The sequence below is a fragment of the Triturus cristatus genome, chromosome 11 (assembly GCF_964204655.1).
Source record: "Triturus cristatus chromosome 11, aTriCri1.1, whole genome shotgun sequence".
In the NCBI taxonomy this organism is placed as follows: domain Eukaryota; kingdom Metazoa; phylum Chordata; class Amphibia; order Caudata; family Salamandridae; genus Triturus; species Triturus cristatus.
Genome location: NC_140594.1, coordinates 1131301274 through 1131311309, shown reverse-complemented (window position 1 = coordinate 1131311309; position 10036 = coordinate 1131301274).

Below are 10036 nucleotides of genomic sequence, written 5' to 3'. Positions count from 1 at the left end.
TGCAGATTTTATAATGGGAGCAACAGCGCAACTAATCCTAGAATGCTGAGAAAAAACGTTGCCTGGGTGAACTACTTTCACTCAGAACTGAAAACGGAGATGTAGTAGTGTGCTATTGTTGAAAAAAACTGAAAATATCTATGGCCCTGATTACAAGGTGGGCGGTTAATTTGTCCCATGCATAAAGCCCTTGGGACGGACTTGCGAGTTTTGTTTTGTTTAATGCATCTGATAATTATCAGATGTTTTAAATTAACTCGTATTAGTTACATTTCGAAAGGCCAAACCTGTGTAAATGTAACAGGGTAAAACATACAATATTTACCGTATCATGCGGATTTTGGGGCATTAGACACAAGATCTGCATGTTATTTTCCATAAATTCATAATAGGTGGTAGTTATTACACCCGTTTAATAACGCACTCCGTTTTATCGTTATTTATCAGGGGTGATAAATACGAGCTATACTTGTAACCAGGCTCTAAGTGCATATGTCTTCAGATACACATGGATATTTTCAGACATTTATGCACTGAAGAATAAACCACTGCTTAACCTGTAATTTATGTTATGTTATCAGCATTTGTATAGCACACATTATGCTATTTGTATGGCCTCTTAGCACTTTTAGTCACCGTTCCTCGTGGGTTTCGAGTGCCCATCGCAGAAAGGTTTCTATTTCAGTGTTGGATGGGGTGTTTCAGGTATGAGCGGTGTGACCGCTAACCATACGTCATATATGTGCTGGGTCAGGTGTATGGAAGGGAATCCTTCGAATGTGTTCTCTTGGGTGTTGTTACATGTGCAGTAGTATTCGTCACTGTTTAGTGGCAGTCGCTTAGGTTTCTTGCATGCTTGCTGGCATCTTTATGGGTGTCCAAGATCACAGGGTTCCTTGCCTCTCTGAAGCCGAGCTCAAGCCAGCCAAGTGAGGTGATCAGAGTCCTTCGTTACTGCAGCTTTACAAGTCTGTCCCTATTCAGGTATTTTTGGGGTATAGCCACTACTCACCTCAATGAATAATCACAGTTCTTGTCAGGGTCAATCACTAAAGTCAGTAAATTGACGTGAGCTCACCCCCTGGTAGCTGTGGCACAGAGCAGACTGACTTAACTTAGGGCAATGTGTTGAGTATTTAGGCAGTACCAAAACAGTAATAAGGGCAAAAGGGAAAGCAATAAAAATACTAAACTGAGTTAGAAGAATTGACTAAAATGTAATAAACAAAATGATATAAACATTACAAAAGTCCAATATGGGGAACCGGGGTTATGAATTTTTAAAGTTTGAACTCAGAATAGCACCAAGAAGCACAAAGTGCCGATGAGAGTCAATAGTTGCGGGAGACCGAGACCTAGGCACAATTTGAGGCTGGCCACGATTGAGAACGTGCGGGTACATCAACCACGTTTATCCTGGTTATAGATTTTACCTACTGACTTAGATCTTTAGGACCCAATCTACCCCAGGAGCAGTGCTTAATTTGAGCCGGTGCTTTCCGGTGCTCGGCACCAGCACTTATTTGTCAGCACCGGGGCCTGTGACAGTCTGCCACAAGGTGGCGCTGTCTGGCTAATTTAGAGACGACAGCAACAGCTTATTATTAACTCAATATACATTTAAAATTAATATTACCTGCCACCCAAGCCATTCTTATAGCTTTGCGGGCCTGAAATAGTCTGAATTGTCACACTTGTAGGAGTGTGAATGTTAGTACTTGTGGTGTTACTATCATTGGCAGCACTGGCAGGGGCAGTGTGTGGCACCAGGTGCTGTGGCCTCCTCACGACAGACCTGGCAAAATATATTTTTTGCAACTTAAGCACCGGACAAGTGGTACGTGTTGTAAAATCATAAGGGGTCAGAGAATACCTGCTGGAACTTCTTTACTGCCAGCATTTTAGTGAATCGATGTCCCCGTGACCCTTCCATGCAAATTTCCTCCCAAGCATCTGGTTTTGCCTGATGCATAGAGCAGAGACGGGATGATGACAAATACGAAGGCTATTACTGGTAGGGTATTAAAGGAATGAATAGTTCCAACGGAGGCAGGCAGAAAAGCGGCTTCCGTCACCAAGCCGTCAGGAACATGGGAGATGAAAACAAAAAAAAAAAATACAGTTTTCAGAAAGAAGCTGCAAGACAGTTCAAAACCTACATTGCCAACATCGAAAGCCAAGAACAACACAAAAATATTGAAACATCTATGCAGACATTTTTGTTCTCCATAATTCGTATGTGCAGTGAGAGAGAAGCAAATGCTCCTGACCTCTACTTTACACAGCTCAACAAACCTAAAGTCCCTTTAGCAAAGGGACGTGGCTGCCGAGCTGAATCACCACCTCTACCAGGATTCGTCAGTGGTCCCGATGGAGGAAGCCAAGGCTACTGGAAGCTGACCCTCTTGCAATCACAGTCACATCTCTCAGGATGACCGCAAGGCAGACGGGAGCCGGACACATAAACACCCCTTACAGATGCCTATGTTCACACTTGCAAGTGAAGAAGGAATATTGAGACACTTGTCCTCCACCATTGTTTGTTAGCAGTGCTTGTTGTCTGTATGCATTAGCACACGGTTGGCCCTATTGGCTTTAGCACAGATAACATCATTTGTAGCCCCCCTCTTAGTATGGCTAAACTGCTCTGCAATGGAAGTCATCCATTAGTTAATCTATCAATAAAACCCCGCTATACCTGTCCTTTATAGACCTTAATTCAGCATTCAACCGAGTGTTTAATTTGAGCCAGTGGTTTCCGGTGCCCAGCACCAGCACTTAATCATCAACACCGGCGCTTGAGCAACAGTTAAGGATACATTAATTTTTGGTGGGCACAGGGAGATTAGGTGATTTGCCCAGAATCACATGATGTTGAGCTGATGCGGAGACTCAAACCTGGTGCTCCAGCTATGAAGGGGCCACATCCCCCCCTCCACTGGTACGGTTTGTCGGCTCTGTGTCAGGCAGCGCTAACAGGAGAAATGGGCTGGTCGAAGCTGCCTCCTGAGGAGAGTCTGGCACTTCTTTTTTTACAAATTAACCACTGCGCAGGAGTACACTTCTAAAGTCCCCGAGGACCTCAGAGGAGGCACTTATCGACTCACAGGGTGTCAGGCAGAGGCCAACAATGAAGGTCCAGTCGTGGTCCAGTTGCCACTGATCAGCTGGACAGTTGCAAGAAAGGTATCTTGTTGCTTGTTGTATGCTTGAACAAGGGGTCAGCCGTATGACCCTTGGAGTCCACTTCTTTGTCCTGGATACACGAGGGAGCAGGCCCAGTCCTTTTAGCCTTTTCTCGGGTCACAATGGACAGCAGGTCCAGTCCTCTTCTGTTCTTCCTCAGGTCCAACAGTGTTCTGAAGAAGGGTGCCTGGAGATGTCTGGCATGAGCTAGTGGGTGAGAATTACTCCTGAACATACCCTAACTAATAGGGTAAACGTTCCTGGGGCCAACCCTACCAACTTTGGGCATTTTCAAGATGGGCAAAAGTCTTTGACCACACTAAACTTGGGCGCGGAGGGCTGCGGTGTGTGTGGAGTCTACTATGGTAATCCTAGTATCCTCAGACCTATAACACTAACATCTGGTGACAAGTCTGATAGGAGAAAAGCAGTCTTTTCCCACAACCAGACAGTGGACACACCAGAATTGCTTTGGCGTTCTGTTCTTTACCTTTCAAGTGCGCCCAAGGGTTACATGTAATCCGAGCAGACCTGTCAAGCAGGATTTGATACTGCAATGTCGAAAAGGGTGCCCCCAGCCCCCACCCTTCTGCTGAGTTCAAAGAAATCAACCCGGCCCATTCAGGTCATCCTGGCAATTACAGTGACTTGTTTGTAGCGGCTGGGAGGAATTTCACACCTTATTCATATGCCAGCCCCTGGCTGGGATAAGTTGGAAAGCAAATGTAACTTCAGGACAGGAAAAGGTAACTTTCACAATTGAACTACATTTTTAATAACTATTAAAATAGTTGTTTATTTTTCTAGCTAGCCCCATTCCCAAGATACAGTATTAGAATTTTAATCTGTACTCTGTTTTTTACATAAGACAACTAGGCCTGCTACAGTGAAAATAGTGTTTGGGTGCTAGTCACTGTAAGGACATGTTAAGACAAAATTTCTACCGAAACGCGTTGATGCTTGTCACCCGCACCATGCAGAAATTCATTACTACTGCACTGTCCTCGGAGTGCCACTCTTTACTGGATAGACACACGCATCCCCCCCCCACACACACACATATATATATGAAAAAACAAACATTAAACGTTTATTATAGTTAGGAAAACTTTATTTATTCTTTTTATACAAATGAAAGTTAAAATGCATAAACATTAGAAATTCTTCAATTTTAGTTCTACCCTAAATTTATAATTTATGCACCACCTTTAAATTAACATAACTTTATTTATTCTCCAGCTACAAACAAAAGGTAAAGTACACAAAAAATTACATTTCTAAGCTTATATTTTTAATTTATGATTTACGCAACACCTTAAAATTATTATAACTTGTGCACCTCCATACACAGTGTATTCAACTCGGAAGCCACACTACATTAACTGCACCTCCCCACTTTACCATGCACCTGTGTGCTCACAAAATATTTGATTTGTGATGTCATACATTTTCGTTTAAATACTATTATTTTACTTGGTATACGTGAGATAATATAAAATGGTATAAGTAGTGCATGGAGATGGCGCAAGGTATATGTAATATTAAATGGAGTAAATTGAGTCAGGAATCGGTGCAGTCAGGACAGAGGAGTCACGAATCAGAGAAGGAGTCGGGAATCAGCGCAGTCACTAGATCCAGCTGTCAGAGGATTTATTGCAGATGTGTTGGATTTAGGTGGAGCCATAAACCTGGAATAAGGGAGCAGAATCTAAGAAGATCTTTTCCCTTTTCATCACCCTCCTCTTGCCTCGACAAAGGGTCTGTCTGGCTCCACTTTGCCCTGAAATATCTGACCAGGTTTCTGATGCATCAAGCTTTTACTGGTCGCAAACGGGCCGATTCGCAGAATCGGCCCTGTTGCGACCGGTAAAAAGCCTTTTGGAATGCATCAACCCAAAATGCAGTTGCAAAATAGGTAATCACAATTTTTGCGATTACCTATTTTGCAAATGCAGTTAGGGAATCGCAATTTGCGATTCCCTAAATGCAATGCAAGAAGCATTCTCAGAATGCAGCTTTGCATTAAGGAATCGCAAATTAACATCAACTTCAAGTTGATGTTAGCAAATCCTTAGGAAAGTGCACATAATTGCATTTTTCTAAGTGCCATGTGGCGCATCCACATGCCCTTAGTGCGCCACATGTGCACACATACCCGTACGGGGGTGCATCTGGGTGGCCTTTTGGCCCCCTATCACCCTTGAAATGTAATTTGCAATTTTTGATTACCTAAATGGTAATCGCAATTTGCACATGCTGTCCCATTCATTCCTATTGGCCTCTAGGAATTAATGGGAATGCATTCTCTAATAGCGAATCGAAATTTGCTTTTCACTATCAGGGAATGTGTAGGAATCGCAATTTATTTTGCGATTCTCACATGCATAAGCAATTGCGAGTCCTTAATAACGATTCCTTAGTAATCGCTATTAAGGAATCGCAATTCCTTTGCTTGATGCATGTGCCCAATAGCTCCTAAAGTCACAAGATGAAGGCGCTTTAGTGAGGTGCAGGAATTACCCTAAAAAAATCATAAAACATGTTAAAGTAATTTACGTCTAGAAAGCTTCTCCTCAGATTCCACTGTTGAAATAGATACCCAGCAGCAATTGACTGACTCCAAAGCAACATGCCCCCGCCCTTTTGTCAGTCAAGTGCCATTTGCACGCGCCCTTTGTACTCTGCTAAACAGTATCTGCTCGCATGCCAGGCACACACAATCTGAAAGGCTTCATTATCAAAAGAAAAACGAATGGTTTGTGAATCGTAGACTCACTCGGATAGAGTGTCACTCAAACTGGGTTGCAGCATGCTTCACAAGCGAAGGCACAGCACACGTTTATAGACTCACACACAGAGCTCTGAAGTGTGGAACATACAATGGATTCAACTAAAAGAATCCCGAAGGTTTCCAAAGGCTGAGATCATGAGAAAGGAAGAAGACGACCTTCAGATTGTAACAACTGTTGCGCTTAGTGAGTTAATCACCACTTTCTCATCTTGGAAGGCAAGATGTGGAAACGAGTCCATACTTGTCAACTTGAAGAACAAAAAAGATGTGGAAACGAGTCCATACTGGTCAACTTGAAGAAAAAAAAAAGATGTGGAAACGAGTCCATACTTGTCAACTTGAAGAACAAAAAAAGATGTGGAAACGAGTCCATACTTGTCAACTTGAACAACAAAAAAGATGTGGAAACGAGTCCACACTTGTCAACTTGAAGAACAAAAAAGATGTGGAAACGAGTCCACACTTGTCAACTTGAACAACAAAAAAGATGTGGAAACGAGTCCACACTTGTCAACTTGAATAACAAAAATGATGCGGAAACGAGTCCATACTTGTCAACTTGAAGAACAAAAAAAGATGTGGAAATGAGTCCATACTTGTCAACTTGAACAACAAAAAAGATGTGGAAACGAGTCCACACTTGTCAACTTGAAGAACAAAAAAGATGTGGAAACGAGTCCACACTTGTCAACTTGAACAACAAAAAAGATGTGGAAACGAGTCCACACTTGTCAACTTGAAGAACAAAAATGATGCGGAAACGAGTCCATACTTGTCAACTTGAAGAACAAAAAAAGATGTGGAAACCAGTCCACACTTGTCCACTTGAACAACAAAAAAGATGTGGAAACGAGTCCATACTTGTCAACTTGAACAACAAAAAAGATGTAGAAATGAGTGGATTCCTGTCAACTTGGGGCCATGAAGGGGGCGGGCCTCGTGCTGAGAAGTACCTACAGTGGTTACATCAAACCGGGGCAGCCCTATTACCCGCACCTGGGGCTAATATATATTCTAACAGCTACAGTGGTTCAAGAAATTACTACATAGATGACAGTAAACTACTATTGTTTTACATAAATAAAGCACAGTTAAATTTGAAGACGAAAGACATAAAAATAAAAAATAAAATCATGAGAGGGTACCCAAAGGAATTAATCAAAAGACACATTTTTTCTGATATCTATAAAAGACCGTTATACAAAAATACAGTACACAAAAGGTGCTCAACAAACCAACGTGACCGAAAATACAGTTTGCAGTTTAAACAAAGGAACAATGGCAAAGGGAAAAGTTAAACAAAACAAATCCAACAGATAACAGGAACGGAAAATGCAATATATGCTTCCTCTTTTATGTATGCCAAAGGAAGGCGTCGACGGCGTTTCAACCTATTCAATTCATGAGGTCATCATCAGGACATGGGAAAGGTTAATAGCAAACAATCAATTGAACCTGAAATTTAGAGAAAACTCATTTGGGTGACGACCAAAAACCGAAAAACTGAATATATCAATGAAGGCAAAATCCAAGCGTCATGCATGTTTTACTGACTATAGGTTTTTGGGTCAAAGAAACCATCACCAAAAGGTGAATCAATCGAAATAACTTGTGATGAACCAATATGAAAAGCAAAAACTACAAAGATACACCCCAGTTTGCACCAAACTCATGGGTTGTGGATGAACCTACTTGTGTCATATGTTTCAAACGTATACCAGACGAGGACTCCCACGTAGGAAATGATACATAACTAGGATTCCTACGAGGTAATAAGTAAGAATAACTCAATTTAATAAAAGGGGATTCCTAGTAAGTTAATTAGCAGCCAATTGGAAAGGATAGTGAATGACTCACCAACTAGCAAACTTGTTTACACATGGAATTCAATGGGGCAACAGAGAGTGGCGGAGGAGCGTCACCCCACTGCTTTCAGCAGAGTAAATAAAGGAAAAATAAAATGATAATAACTCGTTGTTATCATAATTGTATTTGTTCCTGCTGCGACGTCTTTGCGCGGTGCCGCGGGGCGGGTTGCTCTGCTCTCAGAGCAGGGGGGAGGAGTAGTGGGCACTGTAAGTGCGCAGTGTCTGTTTGGCCGACCCTCTCGGGCTGTCCAAGAGACCTATACACAATTAAACAGGCCAGTTCCGAGTTCAACGTTCCTGGATCATTTGAATATTTGGGAAATATAAACTATGCGTAATACTACCAGGGAAAGCATGCCGGCACTTCTGAAAGCAAGCGCTTGTTTTGCTCTCCGCACAATTGGGTAGAGCCACGGTTGGAACAGCATCTAAAATAGCATGGCTCACTGTGAGCAAAACGAGAAGAAAGACTACGTTTAGCCTGAGGCTAGAATTCTAAAAGGCATCTAATATGCCAATCGGAATTCGGTAAGGTTAACTCAGAAATACTCGCAAGCTAAATGAACCAGTGCGATTTAAGGAAAACAATTTAAAGAAAAACAATTAAAGAATTAGAAAACGCGTGCCGCAGCGTATTGAGCAGGCGCAACATCGCAAATACTATCATTCAAGTTATTTATAGCCCTAAGAAAAACATATGTTGATGTTAACAAAAAAAAGATTTGCTAATGTTAACAAATAGTAGATAAAGGCGGGAGAATTGCGATTCAGCCAAATACATCTTATAGAGCTGAAATATCAAGACAACTGTCCGATACCAATCATTATATCTCATTGAGATCGAATCCCTTATTTGATATCCAGAAAGTAATTTTTGACACCACCTCAAAAGTCATAGACACTGGTGCCGATCACGATCCGGTAAAAAATTCCCCCGTGCGACTCGTATCGGGTCTTTTTACCGTACGAATCGTCCAAGTGCCGTACGAACTGGCAATCACGATTCGCATGGTAAAAAGTCCATACGACCCGCACCGGGAATCATTCCCCACACGTCCTCGGGTCGGAAAATGTGTCCGACACGTCCTCGGACGATTTACCTTACAAACGTAAAAATCCAAGTCCGACCGAGGAATCACGATCCATCCCGTGCGTCCGAGCCTACAACCGTATGGAAAAAACACCGTCCGCACCGAACACCAATAGCAACCATGGAGACATGTGCCCGCATACGCGCCCAACACTCCCCCCAGCCCCCGTACGTCCGACACGTACCCCCCGTATATGTATACCCCCACCCGTCTATGTACACCCCAGTACGTTCCAGTCGTACCCCCACCCCAGTACGTGTCGTACCACCGTCTATGTACACCCCCCCACCCCTGTACGTGTCGTACCACCGTCTATGTATACCCCCCCACCCCTGTACGTGTCGTACCACCGTCTATGAACACCCCAGTACGTTCCAGTCGTACCCCCACCCCAGTACGTGTCGTACCACCGTCAATGTACACCCCCCACCCCTGTACGTGTCGTACCACCGTCTATGTACACCCCCCCACCCCTGTACGTGTCGTACCACCGCCCATGTACACCCCAGTACGTTCCAGTCGTACCCCCACCCCAGTACGTGTCGTACCACCGTCAATGTACACCCCCCACCCCTGTACGTGTCGTACCACCGTCTATGTACACCCCCCCACCCCTGTACGTGTCGTACCACCGTCTATGAACACCCCAGTACGTTCCAGTCGTACCCCCACCCCAGTACGTGTCGTACCACCGTCAATGTACACCCCAGTACGTTCCAGTCGTACCCCCACCCCTGTACGTGTCGTACCACCGTCAATGTACACCCCCCCACCCCTGTACGTGTCGTACCACCGTCCATGTACACCCCCCCACCCCTGTACGTGTCGTACCACCGCCCATGTACACCCCAGTACGTTCCAGTCGTACCCCCACCCCAGTACGTGTCGTACCACCGTCCATGTACACCCCCCCACCCCTGTACGTGTCGTACCACCGCCCATGTACACCCCAGTACGTTCCAGTCGTACCCCCACCCCAGTACGTGTCGTACCACCGTCCATGTACACCCCCCCACCCCTGTACGTGTCGTACCACCGCCCATGTACACCCCAGTACGTTCCAGTCGTACCCCCACCCCAGTACGTGTCGTACCACCGTC